The sequence below is a fragment of the Vipera ursinii genome (genome assembly GCF_947247035.1).
Source record: "Vipera ursinii genome assembly, chromosome: 5".
Taxonomy (NCBI): domain Eukaryota; kingdom Metazoa; phylum Chordata; class Lepidosauria; order Squamata; family Viperidae; genus Vipera; species Vipera ursinii.
Genome location: NC_139518.1, coordinates 1558950 through 1581448, shown reverse-complemented (window position 1 = coordinate 1581448; position 22499 = coordinate 1558950). Strand labels below are relative to the sequence as shown.

Genomic DNA, 22499 nt, shown 5'->3' with positions numbered 1-22499 from the left:
AAGCGTCACAAATATGAGTCAGTTGCCGAGCGCCTGAATTTGGATCTCGCGTTCATGGGGATGCTGCAACACGCCTAAGTGTGAAAGGCTTTTTTTTTTAAATAAATGCCGTGGTCATTTCAAACGGTCACTAAACGAAAGGTTGTAAGCTGAGGAGAAAGGTTGTAAGCTGGGATCTCCAAAACTGGTGACTTTAAGACTTGTGGACTTCAACTCCCAGAGTTCCCCAGCCAGCCAGCCGTGCCTGTTCGTTTGTTTTTCTCCTTCCCCCTAGAGTGGAGAGATTGCAGAGGAAGGGATTACAAGAAAGCAAGCAGGACAGAATGGGGATACATATCAAAAGGAATTAAAGAGTGCAGAGAAGAGCAACAGTGATGATCAGGGGACTGGAGGCTAAAACATATAAGGAACGGTTGCTGGAATTGGGCATGTCTAGTTTTTTATTTATTTATTTATTATTTATTTATTTATTTATTTATTTATTTATTTATTTAAATTTATATACCGCCCTATTCCCGTAGGACTCAGGGCGGTTTACAGGGAAAATTAAAAGCATAACATACAAAAATTAAAATCAGTTAAAACAATTAATTAATTCAAGTCCCCGAAATTTAAAACTAAAACCCAATTAAAATTAAAAAACCCTCAGTCTGGGCCAGACAGCTCGAAGAGCCAAGTTTTCAGGTCCCGGCGAAATGAGCGAAGGTCGGGGGCAGTCCTAAGTTCCGAGGGGGGACAGGATAGCAGCCCTCCGGTATTTGAGGGGCTGCCCCAAAGAAGAGGGGGGGGGTCAACCTGTTCTCCAAAGCCCCCAAATACAGGACAAGAAGCAACAGATGGAAACTAATCAAGGAGAGAAGCAACAGAGAACTAAGGAGAAATTTCCTAACAGTGAGAACAATTAATCAGTGGAACTCTTTGCTTCCAGAAGTTGTGAATGCTCCAACCCTGGAAGTTTTTAAGAAGGGTCTCCTGCTTGAGCAGGGGCTGGACTAGAAGGCCTCCAAGATCCCTTCCAACTCTGTTTATTCTGTTCTGCTCTGCTCTGCTCTGCTCTCCACTGCATTTCATTCCATTCCATTCTATTATTCTCTTCTCTATTCTATTCTATTCTATTCTATTCTATTCTATTCTATTCTATTCTATTCTATTCCTTTATTCTATTCTATTCTATTCTATTCTATTCTATTCTATTCTATTCTATTCTATTCTATTCTATTCTATTCCTTTATTCTATTCTATTCTATTCTATTCTATTCTATTCTATTCTATTCTATTCTATTCTATTCCTTTATTCTATTCTATTCTATTCTATTCTATTCTATTCTATTCTATTCTATTCTATTCTATTCTATTCTATTCTATTCTATTCTGTTATTCTATTCTGTTCTGTTCTGTTCTGTTCCATTACATTCTAATATTATATTAATTCTATTCTATTCTATTCTGTTCCATTCTGTTCTTCTCTATTCTACTCTATTCTGTTCTCCTCTACTCTGCTCTACTCCACTCCACTCCATTATATTCTATTATTCTCTATTCTCTCTACTCTACTCTACTCTTCTCTTCTCTTCTATTTTATTCTATTTTATTCTATATTCTATTCTATTCTGTTCTGTTCTGTTCTGTTCTGTTCTATTCTACTCTACTCTACTCTATTCTATTCTATTCTATTCTATTCTATTCTATTCTATTCTATTCTATTCTATTCTATTCTTCTCTCTTCTGTTCTACTCTATTCTATTCTGTTCTGTTCTGTTCTGTTCTGTTCTACTCTGCTCTACTCCACTCCACTCCACTCCATTATATTCTATTATTCTCTATTCTCTTCTCTCTTCTCTACTCTACTCTACTCTTCTATTCTATTTTATTCTATATTTCTATTCTATTCTATTCTATTCTATTCTATTCTATTCTATTCTATTCTATTCTATTCTATTCTATTCTATTCTATATTATTCTATTCTATTCTATTCTATTCTATATTATTCTATTCTATTCTATTCTATTCTATTCTATTCTATTCTATTCTATTCTATTCTATTCTATTCTATTCTATTCTATTCTATTCTATTCTATATGCATTAGTGCCTGCTGTGGAGATTCTGGCCAGGGGCCTTGTGGGTGGGGTCTGTTTTAAGAAAACTGAAGGGTTTTGTTGAACTTCCAGGCTTCAGGATGGAGTCGCTAGCTTCTTCTCTCAGCCTGGGCTGATTGTGAATTCCAAAAAACAAAAAACTGAGCTGGAACGGGAAGCTGACACAGAGCGCGGCTGTTCCAGGTTGTGATTAAGGGCTTAGCTGGAGAAGACTTTAATGCTTCAGATATGGGAATTAAATTCTTGCTGACTCCAAAGAAGGTTTTTTTTTTTTTTACAAAATATGCAGTCGAATCTAAGCAGGGAAGAGTGGATTCTCTGCAGTTTTATCCCGACTTCACAGAGGACCCAGGCTGACATTATTATAATTCAGACACATGATGTGAAGACCCAGGTCTCGGGAGAAAACCCCGATGCTGGGAAAGGCAGAAGAAGAGGATGGCCACAAGGATGGACGTACAGCAGTGATGGTGGCACCACGGGGAGACCTGAAGGACCGGGTTGAAGACCACCGAGCAAGCAAAGAGAAGGTCATCTACGTGGTCACTAAAGGTTGAGCCTGCCTTGATGGCACAAGATGAACTGGTCAGTCAATCGTGTCCAGAAGTCCATCGTGATGGGTAAGGTTGAAGGAAACAGAAGAGGACCACCAGTGGCAACAAGGATGGGTGGACCCAGTTATAGATGTCTATGGTCAGGTCAGCGTTGTCCCAAAGGGGCTTTTCCAGGAGGCCACTGGACTCTCTTTGCTTTTTTCCTTTGAAGACGTTTCGCTGCTCCTCCAAGAAGCTTCTTCAGCTCTGACTGGCCGGTGGGGAAGGGAAGGATTGATAGCCCTGGCTGGTCCTTGAAATGTCTTCAAAGGAAAACAAGAAAGTCCAGTTGCCTCGTAAAAAAGCATCAGTTATAGAGGTGATGGGGGCACCGTCGGAAGACCTGAAGGACCATGTTGGGAACATCATCTGGAGAAGATCCACCTACGTGGTTTCCAAGAGCCAACGCCAGAAGTTCAACGGAATCCTCCCGTTTTCTTAAAATCACTTTCGCCTCCTAAATATTCCCCTAAAGCAGGGGTCTTCAAACTTGGCCCTTTGATGACTTGCGGACTTCAACTCCCAGAATTCCTCAGCCAGGCACACGTGCCTGGCTGAGGAATTCTGGGAGTTGAAGTCTGCAAGTCATCAAAGGGCCAAGACCCCTGCCCTAAAGCTTTCCTACGTAAGAATTGTTGTTTCCTAATTGTAAGAGAAAAGCAAACTCTGATTTTTTTCCTCCTTTTTGCGAAATGATTGTGTGAAATAACAGTTTACAGGAAGGAGGAGGAAGAGGAGGACTGGGGGCGTCTCTGAGCCGGGTGGTTTCCTTGCAGACGTTTCACGACCCAACTAGGCAACATCATCAGGGCTAGAAGGGAGGGGGGGCTTACTCTCTGTTTACATACGGAGTGGCTTGAAAGTGTGAGTCGGGGTGTTGTTTTCTTGGTAGTTCCTGGACAGGACAAACCTTGAGTAGATAAACAGGTAGCAAACCCCTTTCTGGAAATGATGACTTTCCCTAGTTGGGTGATGAAACGTCTGCAAGGAAACCGCCCAGCTCAGAGATCCCCAAGGACCCCACAATTCCTTCCTTCCTTCCTTCCTTCCTTCCTTCCTTCCTTATTTCCGTCCTTCCTTCCTTCCTTCCTTCTTTTCTTCTCCTTCCTTCCTTCCTTCCATCTTTTCTTCTCCTTCCTTCCTTCCTTCCTTCCATCTTTTCTTCTTCCTTCCTTCCTTCCTTCCTTCCTTCCTTCCTTCCTTCCTTCCTTCTTTTCTTCTCCTTCCTTCCTTCCTTCCTTCCATCTTTTCTTCTTCCTTCCTTCCTTCCTTCCTTCCTTCCTTCCTTCCTTCCTTCCTTCCTTCCCCTTCAATCTCCTTCCTTCCCTTCCTTCCTTCCCCCTTCAGTCTCCTTCCTTCTCCATCTCCTTCCTTTCCCCTTTCATCTTCCTTCTTCCTTCCTTCCCCTTCAATCTCCATCTCTTTATTTTCCCCATCAATCTCTCTCTCCTTCCTTCCTTTGTTTTTTCGTTCCTTCCTTTCCCCTTCCTTCTCCATCTCCTTCCTTTCCCCTTTGATCTTCCTTCCTTCCCCCTTCAATCTTCCCTCCCTCCCTCCCTCCTTCCCTCCCTTCCTTCCTTCCTTCCTTCCTTCCTTCCTTCCTTCCTTCCTTCCTTCCTTCCTTCCTTCCTTCCTTCCTCCTCCGTTATATAGTTTGGGCCATGAAACATCTGGCAGAAAACAGCCCAGCTCAGAGACCCACAGGCCCCCTCACAGCTTTTAGTCGTTCCCCCCCCCCCAATCACCCCTTGTCGGGTCCCCTGGAGCTCCTCTGCCGCTCGCCAGGGCTGAATCGGGGTCACCACGGGGGGAAACCAGTCAGCCCATCCGGGACCCCCAAAAATGGCCGAGCAAGCAAGTCTGCTGTGTTCCTATGTGCCCTGCTTGCAAAACAAGATGGCTGCCTTCCCCCCCCACACACTTGGTTTGCAAAGCCCTTGTTTTGTTTCTCCAGGTCTTGGAAGGAAGAGGTGTAGCTCTGCGACGTGTGTGTGTGTGTGTGTGTGTGTGTGTGTGTGTGTGTGTGTGTTTTGAGAGATTTATACCTCTTTGTGCAGCAATTCAATTTGAAGATTAAAGTAATCGTGGGTGTGTAAACCAACCGGTCCTTTGGCAAAAATCTGCTTATGGAATCGGTGGGGTTCCCCCCTCTGGGGAGGAAGTACTCAGTGGGGGAAAGCTGGCAGGGAGCTGCCTCGTTTAATGACCAGGAGACCTGATTAACGATGGCGACCCTGCAGCTAGCCCACAGCTTACCACCGTTCGTTTAATGACCAAAGTTGTTAACGGCGCTGGAAAAAAATGACTGATCGCCGTTTTTTCGCCTTTAACGACCGTCACAGCGTCCCCCGTGGTCACGTGACCAAAAGAGGCTCGGCAACTGGCATGGTACTTACGACGGTTGCAGCGCCCCCGGAGGTCACGCGATCCCCTTTTGCGACCTCCTGGCAAATGGGGAAGCCGGATTTCACTTAAACGACTGTGCTACTTAACAAGTGCAGTGATTCACTTAACGACCGTGCCAAGGAACGTCATAAAATGGGGCAAAGCTCACTTAGCAGCTGTCTCGCTTAGCAACGGAAACGTTGGGCTCAGTTGCAGTCGTACGCCGAGGACTAGCTTAAGAATGTAATCTGAGGGCATGGGGATTTGGGAGCGACCTTGTTGCAGTGTGTGAAACACGCTGAAGTGTGCAGGAGCCGAAGAGAGGCTTTATAAGGACCAGCGTCCCAGATCAAAGTCACAATTCCATCTCGGCTGGTGGTATTAACAGAATAACAGAGCTGGAAGGGACCTGGGAGGTCTTCTAGTCCAGCCCCCTGCTCACGCAGGAGACCCTATGCCATTCCAGACAAACGGTTGTCCAATCTCTTCTTAAAAACCTCCAGTGTTGAAGCATCCACAACGTCTGGTGGCAAGCAGTTCCACTGGTTCACTGTCTTGACTGTCAGGAAGCTTCTCTCTTTGATGAGTTTCCATCCGTTGCTTCTTGTCCTGGTGCTTTGCAGAGAATAGCTTGACCCCCCACTTCTTTGGGTCAGCCCCTCAAATACTGGAAGACAGCTATCCTATTCCCTCTACTTTGAAAGCAAGCTCATTTGTCAGAGTAGTGCTGTAAGGGATCCTGGAGGTCTTCTAGTCCAGCCCCCTGCTCACGCAGGAGACCCTACGTCATCTCAGACAAACGGTTGTCCTGTCTCTTCTTAAAAGCCTCCAGGGTTGAAGCAGCCACAACGTCGTCCGAAAGGCACATCGTTCTCACTGATTTAATTGTTCTCACAGTCGGGAAATTTCTCCTTAATTCCAGGTTGCCTCTCCCTTGATTAGCTCAACGTACAAATATCAAGTCAAGTACAGATATAAAATATTAAGTTATATACAAATTTTCGATGCAGTAAAAGTGCTACACTCAATTGCCAGCAAATTTGGAAAACTCAACAGTGGCCACAGGATTGGAAAAGATCAGTTTACATTCCAATTCCAAAGAAAGGCAGTGCCAAAGAATGTTCAAACTATCGCACCATTTGCACTCATTTCTCATGCTAGTAAAGTTATGCTTAAAATCCTACAAGCTAGACTCCAGCAGTATGTGGATCGAGAACTACCAGAAGTACAGGCAGGATTTCGAAGAGGCAGAGGAACTAGAGATCAAATAGCCAACATACGCTGGATCATGGAGAAAGCTAGGGAGTTCCAGAAAAACATCTACTTCTGCTTCATTGACTATGCTAAAGCCTTTGATTGTGTGGATCATAACAAACTGTGGCAAGTTCTTAAAGAGATGGGAGTACCAGAACATCTTATTTGTCTCTTGAGAAACCTATATGCGGGCCAAGAAGCAACAGTGAGAACTGGACACGGAACCACTGATTGGTTCCAAATTGGGAAAGGTGTCCGGCAAGGCTGTATACTGTCGCCTTGCCTATTTAACTTATATGCAGAGCATATCATGAGAAAGGCAGGGCTAGAGGAGTCAAAAGTTGGAATTAAGATTGCTGGAAGAAATATCAACAACCTAAGATATGCAGATGATACCACTCTAATGGCAGAAAGTGAAGAGGAACTGAAGAGTCTCTTGTTGCGAGTGAAGAAGGAGAGTGCAAAAGTTGGGTTGAAACTAAACATTAAGAAAACCAAGATCATGGCATCCGGCCCTCTCAATTCCTGGCAAATAGATGGGGAAGAAGTGGAGGTAGTGACAGACTTTATCTTCCTGGGCTCCAAGATCACTGCAGATGGGGACTGTAGCCAAGAAATTAAAAGACGCTTGCTCCTCGGGAGGAAAGCCATGGCAAATCTAGACAGCACACTAAAAAGCAGAGACATCACCCTGCCAACAAAAGTGCGTATAGTCAAGGCTATGGTCTTCCCAGTTGCAATGTATGGCAGTGAAAGTTGGGCCGTAAGAAAGGCTGAGCGCCAAAGAATTGAGGCCTTTGAACTCTGGTGCTGGAGAAGACTCCTGCGAGTCCCTCGGACTGCAAGGCGATCAAACCGGTCAGTCCTAGAGGAGATCAACCCCGACTGCTCTTGAGAAGGCCAGATCCTGAAGCTAAAACTCAAATCCTTGGCCACCTAATGAGAAGGAAAGACTCACTGGAGAAGAGCCTCATGCTGGGAAAGGTGGAGGGCAGAGAAGAAGGGGACGACAGAGAAGGAGGTGGCTGGATGGAGTCACTGAAGCAGGAGGCGTGAGCTTAAATGGACTCCAGAAGATGGTGGAGGACAGGAAAGCCTGGAGGAACATTGTCCATTGGGTCGTGATGGGTCGGACACGACTTCGCAACTAACAACATATACAAATTTAAAAAAAAAATAAAAATAAAATACAAAGCGACTGCAAAGAGCAAACGCCCTGCTGGAAATCCTGCAGGTTCACTCCTGTGCATACATGCACACCCATCCACCCAAACAGACACAAACACACAGAGACACACACAGACACACGCACACACACACAGCCCTCCCTCTCCAACGGGGGGGGGGATTTTGATTTATGCAACTGGAGCAGAGGGTTTGCTGGCGTGTAATCCAGGCAGATGGATTGGGCCGAGGGGGGGGGGAGAAGACGCGAGGGGGGGGGCAACATGAAGCTACTTGCAAAGTATGTACCAAGACACGAGCAGAGTTGCTGAGCGCTCGGAAGCCGCGTGGGACTGTGTTGGGACTTGCCTTCCCGGTAGCCTGCAGGGATGGGGTGAGGAAATGGGGAGGGGGGGGGCAACTGGGGAGGCTGACGTGGCCCATCCTCTGGGCTTAAGGGGGGTGGAAATGGGGGGGGGGCTTGAGGAAGAGTTAATGTCTTTGAAGTCAAAGCGGAAAAATTTACGGCTGAAAGAGAAGGTCTTGCGGGCAAGTGCATGGTGGGGGGAGGCAATCTAGCTAGCGAAGGGGGGTGCTGGTGCCCCCCCCATGCTCCTTGTAGCCAGGGAAGGGATGTGTGTGTGTGTGGAACAAGCTAGGATTCTAGGCCTGCTTTTGCTCCAAGGCTACCTGCTAAAGGGGTCCCTCAAGGCGTGGCACCGGGAGTGTCTAGCAGGGGTAGACTCAAGAACGCCCCCAGCTGTTGGGCACGCTGTGTGTGTGGGGGTGTCCTGGGTGCCCTTGGAACTGGGTGGTTTTTGTTGCAGACGTTTCATTACCAGACTAGGTCACCTGATCAGTGCTAGGAGGGAATGGGGTTTGCGGAGAGGAAGAGAAGAGGGTGGGGGGGGGAAGAGGAGGACTGTGGGGTCCTTGGTGCTCTCTGAGCTGGGTGGTTTCATTGCCAAACTCGGTGACAGTGTAAATCCCCCCCCCCGTTCCCTTCTAGCACTGGTTAAGTTACCAAGTTGGGTCATGAAACATCTGCAAGTACACCACCCAGCTCAGAGAGCACTAAAGTTCCCACAGTTCTCCTCCTCTTCCTCCTCCTCGTCCTCCTCCTCTACTCTGCAAATCTGATTCCTTTTTGGCACTGATGATGTTCCCTAGTTGGCTCATGAAACATCTGCAAGTAAACCACCCAGCTCAGAGAGCACTAAAGTTTCCACAGTTCTCCTCCTCCTCCTCCTCCTCCTCCTCCTCCTCCTCCTCCTCCTCCTCCTCCTCTTCCTCCTCTTCCTCCTCCTCCTCCTCCTCCTCCTCCTCGTCCTCCTCTGCCTCTCTGCAAACCTGATTCCTTTCTAGCACTGATGATGTTCTCTACTTGGCTCATGAAACATCTGCAAGAAAACCAGCTCAGAGCACTAAAGTTCCCACAGTCCTTTTATCCTCTTCCTCCTCAGACACCCATCCTCTTCTAGCACTGATGATGTTCTCTACTTGGCTCATGAAACATCTGCAAGAAAACCATCCAGCTCAGAGAGCACCAGGGACCCCACAATCCGTTTCCTCCTCCTCCTCCTCCTCCTCCTCCTCCTCCTCCTCCTCCTCCTCCTCCTCCTCCTCCTCCTCCTCCTCCTCCTCCTCTCCTCCCACACCATCTTCTTCTAGCGGTGATGATATTCTCTAGTTGGGTCATGAAACATCTGCAAGACAACCACCCAGCTCAGAGAGCACCCAGCACCCCACAATTCAACCCTCAGCTACAAACATTCTCTTCGATCATAAACGAGTCCTTTCTAGTATAAATTGATTGCAGCATGAAGCTTTCCTGCTTAGGATGGACTCCTGGGCCCCCACAAGCTGGCCTGGAAGAGGTGTCCCCCCCCTCCCTGGGACCTTGACCTTGTGGTAGAATCCCAGAATGGGTGTGGATCTCCCAAGCAAGCCTGCAACCGACTTCTTTGCAGCTTCTGGGAAAAGCCCGCAGCTGAAGGAGAGCTGGCGATGGTCGAGGGCCAGGTAGAGATGGACAGGCTCTTTCGGTCCTCCAGATCAGGGGTCTCCAACCTTGATCACTTGGAAGACTTGCGGACTTCAACTCCCAGAATTCCGCAGTCAAGCCATGCCTATTACTTTTCTCCTGACCCCTAGAGCGGAGCGACTAGAGAGAAAGGGATTAGAAGAGAGCAAAGCAGGCTGGGGAATTCTGGGGGCTGAAGTCCGCAAGTCTTCAAGTGGCCAAGGTTGGAGACCCCTGATGCAGATGTAAAATTGGTCTTCCATCTTTCCTGGGAAGGCAACTTGGGAACGTCGCAACACCAGCTGGTGGCTTAAGAGCCGGAAACCACCCACTTTGGCCCTTCACACCTGGAGATGTTTGCTGGCATCCAGGCGATCCATTTTTGGCTTACCTTGATCCATTTTGGGTGCCTTTTTCAAAGTCTTCTTGTCCGTTTTGGACACGGGAGGTGGGCGGGGGATTTCCTGGGTCTGGAGAACACAGAAATTTTTTTCTCTGGAATTTAATTATGCAATCGCACCTCAACTTTGAATCGACTGGAAGGACGGCTTTGGCTCTGTTTTCTTATTTGAAATTCCCTGCCTTGTTTATCTGGCAGTAAATCTTTTTTTTCCTTTCCTTTTCTTTTCTTTTCCTGGAATCATTGCGCTCGGGTGAAGCTTGCAAAATGATTTTTAATTGTCAAAACATATTAACGTGCCATTCATAAGGAAGACAGCTAGCCATTCCCAACGGTCTCAGCCAGCTTCTGACCAGTAAAGTCAGCGGGAGGGGAGCGATATTTGCTTCGTGGTCCCAGGACTCAGCAACCGCAGCGATTTGTTGAACAACCTGTGAGTAAAAAGTCAGGAAACGAGGTGCGACCGGCTCAAGAACTGCTTTGCCTAGCAAGAGAAATTGGAGGGATGCTGGGAAGGAAGAATTCCCCGTCTGCATTTAGGCAGCTTGTCGATCAGAAGGTCGGCAGTTTGGCGGGTGGAATCCCGAGTGCCGCGTAACAGAGTGAGCGTCTGTTACTCGTCCCAGCTTCTGCCAACCTAGCAGTTCGAAAGCACGTAAAAATGAAAGTAGAAAAATAGGGACCACTATGGTGGGAAGGTAACAGCGTTCTGTGCGCCTTTGGCGTCTAGTCATGCCGGCCACATGACCACGGAGACGTCCTCGGACAAGCGCTGGCTCTTCGGCTTTGAAACGGAGATGAGCACCGGCCCCTAGAGTCGGAAACGACTAGCACGCACGTGCGGGGGAACCTTGACCTTTTACCTTTAACCTGGTTAATAAATGGTCCCCCGTTTTGGGTTTGTGCAACCCAGGGGTTACAAGAAGACGACCCGGAATGGGGGAACCATTTATTAACCAGGTTAAAGAGGCTGCCTGAATGCAGACAGGAGCATGTCAAGCCTGGCTGAGAACGCCTGTCACGTCTGACCTCTTTAGCATCTGGAAACACAAGTTTTGAGCTGAACTAGAGAAGCTACGTTGTCTGAACCCGGCCTCGGCAACGTTGGCCAACCTCTGTACGGGCGGGCTGCACTCTTTTGCTTTGAAGACACACACACACACACACACACACACACACACACACATTTATATAGGTAATCCCCGCATAATTGGGTCCGCAATTAAAGTGGTAAGTCACGGCAACCGTTAAGCAGGTTACCACGTGACCACGACCAATTTTTAGACATTTTTTTGCAGCAGTCACTAAACGAACCCGTTGTTTGCCACTGCACATTTTTTGTAGAAAACTGGATTTACGCGCTGGTCTTTCCAAAGGTGCTTTTTTTCCCACGAGTCAACTGGACTTTTTTATTTTTCTTGGAAGACGTTTCGCTTCCCATCCCAGAGGCTTCTTAAGCTCTAACTGGATGGTGGGGAATGAAGGGATTTATACTCCTTGCAGATGACTGGTCATTTGCCTTCTTGTAGAGGGTGGTTGAGGCCACTTGGAAGCTTACCTGTGTCCTTGGGGTCACCTGTGCAGTGCAAATGGGTGTGGAGTCCTTTCCTTGGTTCCAAGAAGGCTCCACGCCCATTTGCACCACTCAGGTGACCCCAAGGACACAGGTAAGACTCCAAGTGGCCTCAACCACCCTCTAAAAATGCAAATGACCAGCTGTCTGTAAGGAGTATAAATCCTTCCATTTCCCCACCATCCACTCAGAGCTGAAGAAGCTTCTTGGAGAAGAAGCGAAATGTCTTCAAAGGAAAAACAAAGGGAAGTCCAGTTGCATCCTGAAAAAAGCAACTTTGGGACAACCAGGATCTGGATGACGGAGAATCTCCATCGACATACATGCTGGTTTCCGATAACGTGTCCCCCCCCCCCCAATAACCCATTGTCAGGTGATTGCAGGGCACTGCCGACAGCCGTAAATGCTCAACACGCAGCCCTGTGACTCTGGAGGGATGGGGTGGCTGTTGGAAGTTCTAATCTGGGTTGTGAGGAGGTTTTTTGCCATCTGTTGTAACTTGGCTTATGACCTCCTAGCCCAAAGAAGTTCCCACTGCTAAGCAAGACAGATGAAAAGCGAGTGTTGCCCCATTTGACGACGGTCGTTAAGTGAATCCGTGCAGTTGTTAAATTACTAACAACAGCTTGTTACGTGAATCCGGCTTCCCCCATTGTTAGAAGGTGGCAAAAGGGGATCTGACGTGAGCCCGGAACGCTGCGACCGTCATAAATACGAGTCGGTTGCCAAGCCTCCGAATTTTGATCGCGTGACCACGGGGGACGCTGCAGCGGCTGTGAGGGTGAAAAACGGCTCCTAAGTTGCTTTTTTTCAGGGCCGTCGTAACTTGGAACGGTCGCTCAATGAACTGTTTTTAAGACGAGGACTAGCTGGTATGCATTTGTGGCTTCCCAAAGGAGGAGAAGCAACGGAGAGTTTGGATCCAGAAGGAGTCAGCGAGGGGCTTCAGATCCCTCTGTGTGTGTGTGTGTGTGTGTGTGTGTGTGTGTGTGTGTGTGTTTGTCCCTTCCCTTTCTTTGGCTGAGCCGTCTGGTTGTGTTGTGTTGCGGTTGACTCACAATTCTTGAATGGGTCTCGCTCGAAGCATGCTGCCGGCTTTGCAAGAGCTTTAATCAAGGCACAGTGAAGGCCGTGCGTGGTCACTTCTGGGTGTAAATGGACGGCAACTGAGATCAGAGGAGAAATATTTGCATCGTGGCCAGTAGGGGAACCTTTAAAAGAGAGAGATAAGCCACATGTGTGCATAATAAGAACAATGGAGTCGGAAGGGACCTTGGAGGTCCTCCAGTCCAGCCCCCTGCTCAAGCAGGAGAACCTATACCATCTCAGACAAGTGACTGTCCAGTGATGGAGCACCTACAACTGGTGGCAAGCAGTTCCACTGTTTTAATTGTCCTCACCGTCAGGAAGTTTCTCCTTAATTCCAGGTTGCTTCTCTCCTTGGTCAGTTTCCAACTGTTGTTTCTGGTCCTGCCTTCAGGCGCTTCAGAGAACAGCTTGACTCCCTCTTCTTTGGGGCAGCCCCTGAGATACTGGAATAACTGCTATCATGTCACCCCTGTTTCTTCTTTTCTCTAGACCGGCCAAACCCAAATCCCGCAGCCGTTCTTCGTATGTTTCGGTCTCCGGGCCTTGGATCATCTTAGTTGCTCTTCTCTGAGTTTTTTCCAAACTCTCCAATCTTTTTTTTTTTGTGATAGGGTGACCAAAATTGGCTGCAGCCAAAATTCCAGGTGTGGCCCTGACTGGTTTTGAGACTTCAAAGCCCAATGTCATTAAGGTTGGCTGGGATGGACGCACTGCCCAGCCTCACTCCTTGACTGACTGCGTCCCCACAACCCTCCGCCCAGCTACGTCCGCACGACGCTCCAAAGCTGGATGATAATCAACCCACTTGCTTTGCATTGGCACAAGGTGGATGAGCCACGAGGGGTGGGGAGGGTGCGCCATTCCCAGGTGCCAACAGAGAAGTGGATTCTTGTCTGAAGGTCTTCCTGGGGGGGCTGGGCTCGAGAGAGGGGGGGGGGCCTCTTGGCCTGGTTTAAAAGAGATCCCGGGGGCAGAAGAGACCCACTAAGGCTCTGGAGCTGTTCACTGCTCATAGAAGAGAATGTTTGTGGCTCAGGGCTGAACTGGGGGGTCCTTGATGCTCTCTGAGCCCCGGGGGGGGGTTCCCTTACAGAGGTTTCATGAAACCCCCCTCCCCTCCCTTCTAGCACTGATGGGTGCTTAAACCTGTGCAAGAAAACCACCCAGCTCAGAGAGCAGCCAGGACCCCCACAGCCCTCCTCCTCCCCCTTCTCCTCTTCCTTCCTTCCCTCCCTCCTCCTCCTCCTCCTCCTCCTCCTCCTCCCTTCTCCTCCCCATAGACCCCCTTGCCTTCTAGCACTGATGATGTTCCCTACTTGGGTCCTGAAACATCTTCAAGAAAACCACCCAGCTCGGAGAGGACCAAGGACCCCCACAGTCCTCCTCCTCCTCCTGCTCCTCCTCGCACTGATGATGTTGCCTAGTTGGGTCATGAAACATCTGCAAGGAAACCACCCAGCTCAGAGAGAATCAAGGACCCCACGGTCCTCCTCCTCCTTCTCCTTCCTTCCTCCCTCCTCCTCTTCCTCCTCCTCCTCCTCCTCCTGTCTGCAAACTCCTTTCCCTTCTAGCACTGATGATGTTCCCTACTTGGCTCATGAAACGTCTGCAAGGGAACCAGCTCAGAGAGGACCAAGGACCCCACAGTCCTCCTCCTCCTCCTCCTCGCACTGATGATGTTGCCTAGTTGGGTCATGAAACGTCTGCAAGGAAGCCACCCAGCTCAGAGAGCACCAAGGACCCCACAGTCCTCCTCCTCCTTCTCCTTCCTTCCTCCTCCCTCCTCCTCTTCCTCCTCCTCCCCCCCATAGACCCTCCCCCCTTTCCCTTCTAGCACTGGAGATGTTCCCTAGTTGGGTCCTGAAACCTCTGCAAGGAAAAAAAAACCCCCCAGGGGCTCAGAGAGCAGCCGGGACCCCCACAGGCTGCTTCCAGTTTGTAATTCTCTCGGCTTCCCCTCTGCGGATCGGAGCAGCATCCATGCAGCCCAGCCGCAGCTCCTCTCTCCAGAACACGGCTGGGCCAGGAGAAACCCTCCCAGGCACAGGCAGGGTTTTTTTTGGGTGGGGGGGTTTGGAATATGATCGAGTCCAAAGACACTTATGCCTCCTTGCAAATGGCTGGCTCGGGGCGCTCTTTGGGGGGCCTCCCCGCCGTCCCTTGGCCCAAACCCTTGTCCGCCCTCCCCCCGTCTCCTCCCCACATCTGTGGTGACTGGGATGCAGCCGCCCCCCCACACACACCAGGCCTGATGTCAGCCTCCCTCGGCTGGGCACGGCCCGGGGGAGGAATGTGCCGCACCCGGCTCTCCCCAGGTAATTAATCCCCACAACTGACAGGTGGCAGCGGGGCGGCGTGGGGTGGGCCTTGCGCCGAAGCTGCAGGCAGACCGGCCGGCGTGGGGCTGGCAGGAGACGGGGAGGGGGCTCAGGCTTTGGAAAAGGGGCTCTTGGCATGCACGCTTGCCCCCCCCCCCGCTCCCAAGTTGAGTTGCAGGGGGGTTTCTCCTTGGACGGGGATTTTTTTGGGGGGTGCTTTGCACTTTACACGTTGCTTTGAATGGGGAGAGACCCCCCTCCTTGCAAACGCTCCCGAATTATGTCCTTCGCCGGGTGTCACGGGCGGTCCTCCGTTTTGTGACCGCCAGGATAAGTCCTCGGCTTAACGTCCACAAGCGGGAGCTCTAAGCCAGGCGGGTGGTTAAATGCTGAGTCGTGAGGTGAAATGCAGCTGGTTTTATGCTCGTCCTGGTCACAGTTTAAGCAAATCGCTGCGTAAGTTTAAATCAGGGGGTCTCCAACCTTGGCAGCTTTTAAGACTTGTGGACTTCAACTCCCAGAATCCCCCCAGCCTACATAGTCTCTTGTAATCCCTTTCTCTGTAGTTGCTGGCTGGGGAATTCTGGGAGTTGAAGTCCACAAGTCTTAAAGTTGCTAAGGTTGGAGACCCCCTGATTTAAATGGATCATATCTGCTGGGAAGGTCCCAAATGAGGATCACGTTTCTCTCTCTCTCTCTCTCTCTCTCTCTCTCTCTCTCTCTCTCTCTCTCTCTCCCTCCCTCCTTCCCTCCCTCCCTCCCTCCCTCTCTCTCTTTCTCTCTCTCTCTCTCTCTCTCTCTCTCTCTCTCTCTCTCTCTCACACACACACACACACACACACACACACAGATGCTGCAACTAAACCAACGTTCGTAAGTCGAGGACGTCCTGCATGGTCCAAAAGTCGAATCCAAATTCCTTGGGGAGTTGGGCGGGTCAGCCTCACAGCGTGGCGGCTTCAATTTTCCATTTTTATTGTCTTTTTTAATTATTATTATTTTCTTCCCCTTGTCTTTCGGCCGCCTCTCCCTTCGGCCTTTGCGTCTTAATCCCCAGAATTGCGATACGTGTGAGTCTTGCACACTTTTTGTCAACAGGCCGTGCACGGAGGGGCGGGAGGGAGGGGGGGCGTGTTGTTGAAAAAGCAGACAGGTGTGAGACAAGGCCGGCGGGCCTGCGACGTGCACACCAGGCGGCTGCGGGACTTGCAGGGGTGCCAAGTGGTGTAACGTGGCCCATTTCTTCCCCCCCCCCAGCAGGTGTGTTTTTGGGGGAGGGGGCCTGGCAGCCAAATGCGTGTGGCACGTGGGTCCCTCGTGGGGAATGCACTCAGCCACAGAGGCTGCTAAAAAGCTGCGGACAGCTTGCGGCACCTGTGTTTGGCCTGATGCGACATTCCGAATTTGCAAAGATCAGGATTCTCGGCATCCCGATCCAGAGAATTTGCAAAGATCAGGATGCTTGGGATCCCGATCCAGAGAATTTGCAAAGATTGGCATTCTTGGGATCCCGATCCAGAGAATTTGCAAAGATTGGCATTCTCGGGATCTCGATCCAGAGAATTTGCAAAGATCAGGATGCTCGGGATCCCGATCCAGAGAATTTGCAAAGATCGGGGTTCTTGGGATCCTGATCCAGAGAATTTGCAAAGATTGGGATGCTTGGGATCCCGATCCAGAGAATTTGCAAAGATTGGCATTCTTGGCATCTCGATCCAGAGAATTTGCAAAGATCAGGATGCTCGGGATCCCGATCCAGAGAATTTGCAAAGATCGGGGTTCTTGGGATCCTGATCCAGAGAATTTGCAAAGATTGGGATGCTTGGGATCCTGATCCAGAGAATTTGCAAAGATTGGGATGCTTGGGATCCCGATCCAGAGAATTTGCAAAGATTGGCATTCTTGGCATCTCGATCCAGAGAATTTGCAAAGATCAGGATGCTCGGGATCCCGATCCAGAGAATTTGCAAAGATCGGGGTTCTTGGCATCCTGATCCAGAGAATTTGCAAAGATTGGGATGCTTGGGATCCTGATCCAGAGAATTTGCAAAGATTGGGATGCTTGGGATCCCGATCCAGAGAATTTGCAAAGATTGGCATTCTTGGCATCTCGATCCAGAGAATTTGCAAAGATTGGCATTCTCAGGATCCCGATCCGTAGAATTTGCAAAGATCGGGATTCTTGGCATTCCGATCCAGAGAATTTGCAAAGATCGGGATGCTCTGGATCATTTTTTGCAAGTTGGGAGGAAAAAAAAAAGGAGTTAGGGGTTTTTTTTGAACGAGGAAGACTAACACAGGATCTCCACCTTCACGTCATTAACTGGGTTTTTGTTTTTTTTTTGAGGGCTGCTTACAACTGGAAAAGATGCTGCCTTCAGATGGAGACGTGGTCCTCGGCTTACGACCACGATGGTGGCCAGCATTTATGTTGTTAAGCGAGACATTTGTTCAGTTTCACCCCCATTCGGGTGACTTTTCTCCGCCTCGGCTGCTAAACGAATCGCTGCAGTTGTCTTAAGTCAGTAGCTTGGTCATTAAAGGGAACTCAGCTTCCCCCACAGACCTTGCAGGTCATCTACAAGTGTCTGAATTTTGATCATGTGACCACAGGAGAGGCTGCAACGGTCGTAAGTGTGAAAAACAGCCCCAAGTCCCTTTTTCCGGTGCTGTTGTGACTTTGAACGGTCACTTAACTAAACAGTTGTAAGTAGAGGACTGTCTGTAATTAGGAAAAACCCTGCCCTTAACCCTTTGGCCATAGAGGTGGTCCTTGACTTATGACTAACCACTTAGTGACCATTCAAAGTTACCATGCACCTCTGCAGGCTACTTATGACCCGGATTTGAAGTTCTGACGTTCCTTCGTGTGGCTGTTAAGCGAACACATTGTTGGCACTCGGCAACCGGCCTGCCTTTATGGCTGCAGATGGTCCTCGACTTACAACAGTTCCGTTCAGAGTCACAAGAGCATTGGAAACGAGTGACCGATGACTGTTTTTCACACTTAACAACTGCTGTGGCCTCCCCAGGGTCCTGTGATCAAAATTCAGACTCTGGGCAACTGATTCACATTTACGACGGTCGCCGTGTCCCGGAGGTGGGGTCCCACAATCCCCCTTTGGGGACCCTCATTTAACAACTGGGTGACTCACTTAACAACTGTGTGGCAAGACAAGTCGTAAAATGGTGCCACTGTCTCGCTCAGCGATGGAAATGTTGGGCTCAAATATAGTCATAAGTTGAGGACTGTATTTGCAGCATCACAAAAGGCATATGAGCACAATTTATGGTTTTGGGGGTTTTTTTTCCTGCCGGAAACCAATTATTTAGTTTTTTTCCCCTTTTTTTATTCCATTTATTCCATTTATATACTTCCTGTTTCCAACCCCAAAAATGCCCATTGCGGACAATGGATCCACTTAACAACCATAGAGATTCGCTTAATGACCATAGAGATTCACTTAATGACCGCCTCAAAAAAAAAAGATCGTAAAATTAGGCGTGGCCCTGCGGTGGCCCACTTAACGACCAGCATGAATTACAATGATCGCTCCAGGCCTGGTCTTGTTACCATCGTAAGTCGAGGACTACCTGAATATTTCCTTAAAAGTTCTCGCAAGCGCTGGTTGCTAACGTGAAAGGCACAAGTTCCTAGAAAGTCATGGATGAAGATGTTGAAGAGTTTACTGGGCCTAAGACGGAGCCTTGTGGTGCCCCACTGCTTACTTCTCTCCGTGTGGATGTGGTGCCGTTGAGGACTACTCGCTGAGTACGCTTTGCCAGCCAGCCACAGATCCATCTGGTGGTGATGCTGCCTATCCCACATTTTTCTAGCTTGCCAAGGAGTAGATTGTGGTCTATTGTTGTTGTTGTTGTTGTTAGCTGCAAAGTCATGTCCGACCCATCGCGACCCTATGGACAGCGTTCCTCCAGGCCTTCCTGTCCTCTACCATCTTCTGGAGTCCATTTAAGCTCACACCTACTGCTTCAGTGACTCCATCCAGCCACCGCATTCTCCGTCGTCCTCTTCTTCTCTTGCCCTCAACCTTTCCCAGCATGAGGCTCTTCTCCAGTGAGTCCTTCCTTCTCATTAGGTGGCCAAAGGATTTGAGTTTTAGCTTCAGGATCTGGCCTTCTAAAGAGCAGTCAGGGTTGATCTCCTCTAGGACTGACCGGTTTGATCGCCTTGCAGTCCAAGGGACTCGCAGGAGTCTCCTCCAGCACCACAGTTCAAAGTCCTCCATTCTTTGGCGCTCAGCCTTTCTTACGGTCCAACTAGATTGTGGTCTACTTTCCTCAAATGCCTTGCTGAAGTCTAAGTATACGACGTCCACAGCATTCCGCTGGTCTACTAGTTTGGTCCGTTTGTCGAAGAATGAAATAAGAGGGCTAGAGGTGGGTGGCAGATGTTTCCATTGTCTTCTCCAGTGGTGGGACCTCAAGTGGAGTCCCAGGTCTTCTTCTGGCGGCATCCTTGGAGGAGGATGCAGAGATGTAGGAAGGGGTCCAGAAGACGGTGAGGAGAAGAGAGAAAGTCCTCAGAAGGGCTGAGGCTGGAGAAGAGAAGACGTAGGAGACCTATCTTCAAAGATCTCGAGATGTTCAAGACTTCTTCGCTGCCCTTCCAGAGAGAAGGACACGGAAGGAGGATTTGAAGACCCAGGAAGGTGGATTCCCACAAAATGTCCGGAAAGGCTGTCCTGAGACAGACCGGATGAAGAAGAGGAGAAGACTCAAGAGGTCTATCTCTTTCGGGACGCTTGCATTTGGACAGCGGGGGTGGACTGGATGACCTTGGTGGTGTCTCCCAACACTTAAGGTTCCCAGTCAGTTTTTTTCAGTGCAAGTTGGATGCAGCAATGGTCGTGAGAGTGAGGATTGGTTGTAAGTGCGAGGACCTGCCCTAAGTCCCTTTTTTTCAGTGCCGTCGTAACTCCGAATCGGTCACTAAATGAATGCTTGTAAGTCGAGGACTGTTTTTTTTCCTATCAAATAACGACTGTCCAATGTTTTTCTTTTCTTTTTAAGGCAAAATGAACAGTGGGCCCCGCTCTGTCTGCTTTCATTCTGATAATTTTTTTTTTCAACCAGGACATCTTCAAAAAGCCATTTTTGGGGGTGGGGTGGGGTGGGGAGAGAAATCAGTTGCCTCTTTGCTCCGAATGTCGCAATGCGCCTTGTATTTCCCCCCCCAACACACACAAACACACACACACACACACTCTGTTCTTCTTTTTCTGGTCTTTTTTTTTTTTCTTTGTTTTTTTTCCCTGAATCGCCCGGCCTGGCACGCTCCTATTTCCGCAGGCTGTGTAAACCTTTTGTGTGCCTAAATCCTTAGCCTGCGGGTACGAAACACACAAGAGACGGTTGCACAATCCCACATTGTCGCGCTTCAAAAAAAAAAAAGAAGAAGAAGGCGGCTTAAGACGCGTGAGGGGGGGCGTTTTTAATGCCTGGGCTTTGGGCAGCCGCACCCACGAACTTTGGAAAGCAAAAAGGGTTCGGGATGGTGGGTTTTTGTTTGGCCAAGAGGGTTAGGGCCCCTTTTTGTTCTTGCGACTCCAGGGGGGGACTCCCCCAATTTTTTTGGCCGGGGTGGAGGGGTGGGGGTGGGAAGAAGGGGTGTCCAACCACCTTGGCCCCGGGGCTGTGTTTTCCCAGCTGCCTGCCGCCTTCCCGCCCACGGGCACCTCCTGCCAAGGGACCTTATCTGGACAAGGTGCCCGAGGCTGGATCGACGCGTTCCTGCCAGCCCCTTTTGTGTGCCGTGGCTGGTCCGGGACGGGCATCCGGGCGCAAAGAGACACGGCGTTCCCCGGAAAGGGCCAGGGGCTTTCCGAGGGCTTGGCATCCCCTGGCAGAGTGGGGAGGGCATCGTAAGGCATGTTTGTGGCATGCAGGAGTGGGTTTTTTTTCTCCCCCTTATGGGCAGGTTTGGAAGCTTATGGAGCCGTCTCCATACGGAGATAAACTGCCTGTGGGTTTCCTCTGCCCCTTCTTCCTCTCTCTCCTCCTTTCTTTCGCCACTCCGTCCTTCTTCTCCGTTTCCTCCGCCCCGTCTCTTCGGCTGCACCACCCCTGCGCCTCTTCCTCCAGGAGCATTCAGTCTCCACCTGCTGCTCCTTCGCCACCAGCATTCCTCCTCCTCCTCCTTCCTTCTCCCCTCCTTCCTTCTCGTTGTCTTCTCCGTTCCCTTCTTCTTCTCTTATTCCTTTCTCTTCTTCTCTTTTTTCCTTTCCCTTCTCTACCTTCTCTTTTGCCTTCTCCTCCTCAATTTCTCCTCTCTTCCTCCCTTCCTCTTTTTTCCTTGTTCCTATTTCCATCTCCCTCCCTCCCTCCCTTTATTCTTTGCTCCTATTTCATTCCTTCCTCCAAACCTCCCTCCTTCCTTCCTTCCTTCTTCCCTTTTTCCTCCCCTCCTCCCTCTCCCTCCCTCCCTTCCTTCTTTCCCTCCCTCCATCATTCCTTTTTCCTTCTTCCCCCTTTCCTTCCCTTCTCCCTCTCCCTCCCTCCCTCCCTCCCTCCCTCCAAGGGATTTCCAATTGTTTAGCCAACTGTGGCAGCTTCTCTGGGGGGAATCAAATCCTGGTTTAATCTAAGGGGCCAGACCAGGATTGGGAACCCTTTCTCCCCTCCAGCCCTCTGAGAGGGGTCGGGGCAGCAGCTGCTGGGTCCACTGGACTCTTTGAGTGCCCACCTTTTTTTTTTTGGCCCCCTCCCATCTCCACTCCCCAGGCTGCTGATCAACCTCCCTGTGGGCTGCTCCTTTCATCTTCTCTTTTATTTGACTTTAATCTGACTTTTAACAGTGTTTTATTGTCCACTGCCTAGCCCTCCTTTGGCGGTTGGGCAATTTAAGTATTTTTTTAAAAAAAAATCCATAAAAACAGAAGCAAAGCCCTATCCTGGAGGAGAGAGAGAGAGAGAGAGAGACAGAGACAGAGAGAGAGAGACAGAGAGAGAGAGACAGAGAGACAGAGAGATACAGAGATACAGACATAGATAGATAGATAGATAGATAGATAGATAGATAGATAGATAGATAGATAGATAGACAGACAGACAGACAGACAGACAGACAGACAGACAGAGAGATACAGTGATACAGAGGTACAGAGATCGATAGATACAGACATAGATAGATAGATAGATAGATAGATAGATAGATAGATAGATAGATAGATAGATAGATAGATAGATAGATAGATAGATAGATGGATAGAGAGAGAGAGAGATACAGAGATAGATAGATACAGACATAGATAGATGGATGGATGGATGGATGGACAGACAGATAGACAGACAGACAGATAGACAGACAGATCGATAGAGATAGATAGATACAGAGATACAGAGATAAATAGATACAGACTAGATAGATAGATAAATAGATAGATAGATAGACAGACAGACAGAGATATTGATAGATATAGATAGATAGATTTTATATATATATATATATATATATATATATATATATATATATATATATATATATATATATGAGAGGGGGGGAGGGGGGAGAGAAATATAAATATCTCTGAGAGAGAGAGAGAGACATATAAATATATAGATATATCTGCACTCTACACCCAG

General features: G+C 49.0%; 1 protein-coding gene across 6 annotated transcripts in view; it reads left to right on the top strand.

Moving 5' to 3' along the window:
* Positions 1-22499, top strand: part of TP63 (tumor protein p63) — a gene marked incomplete at its 3' end in the record, with an annotated part of 133249 nt that overhangs the window by 77600 nt on the left and 33150 nt on the right. The gene's annotated exons all lie outside the window — the stretch shown is intronic.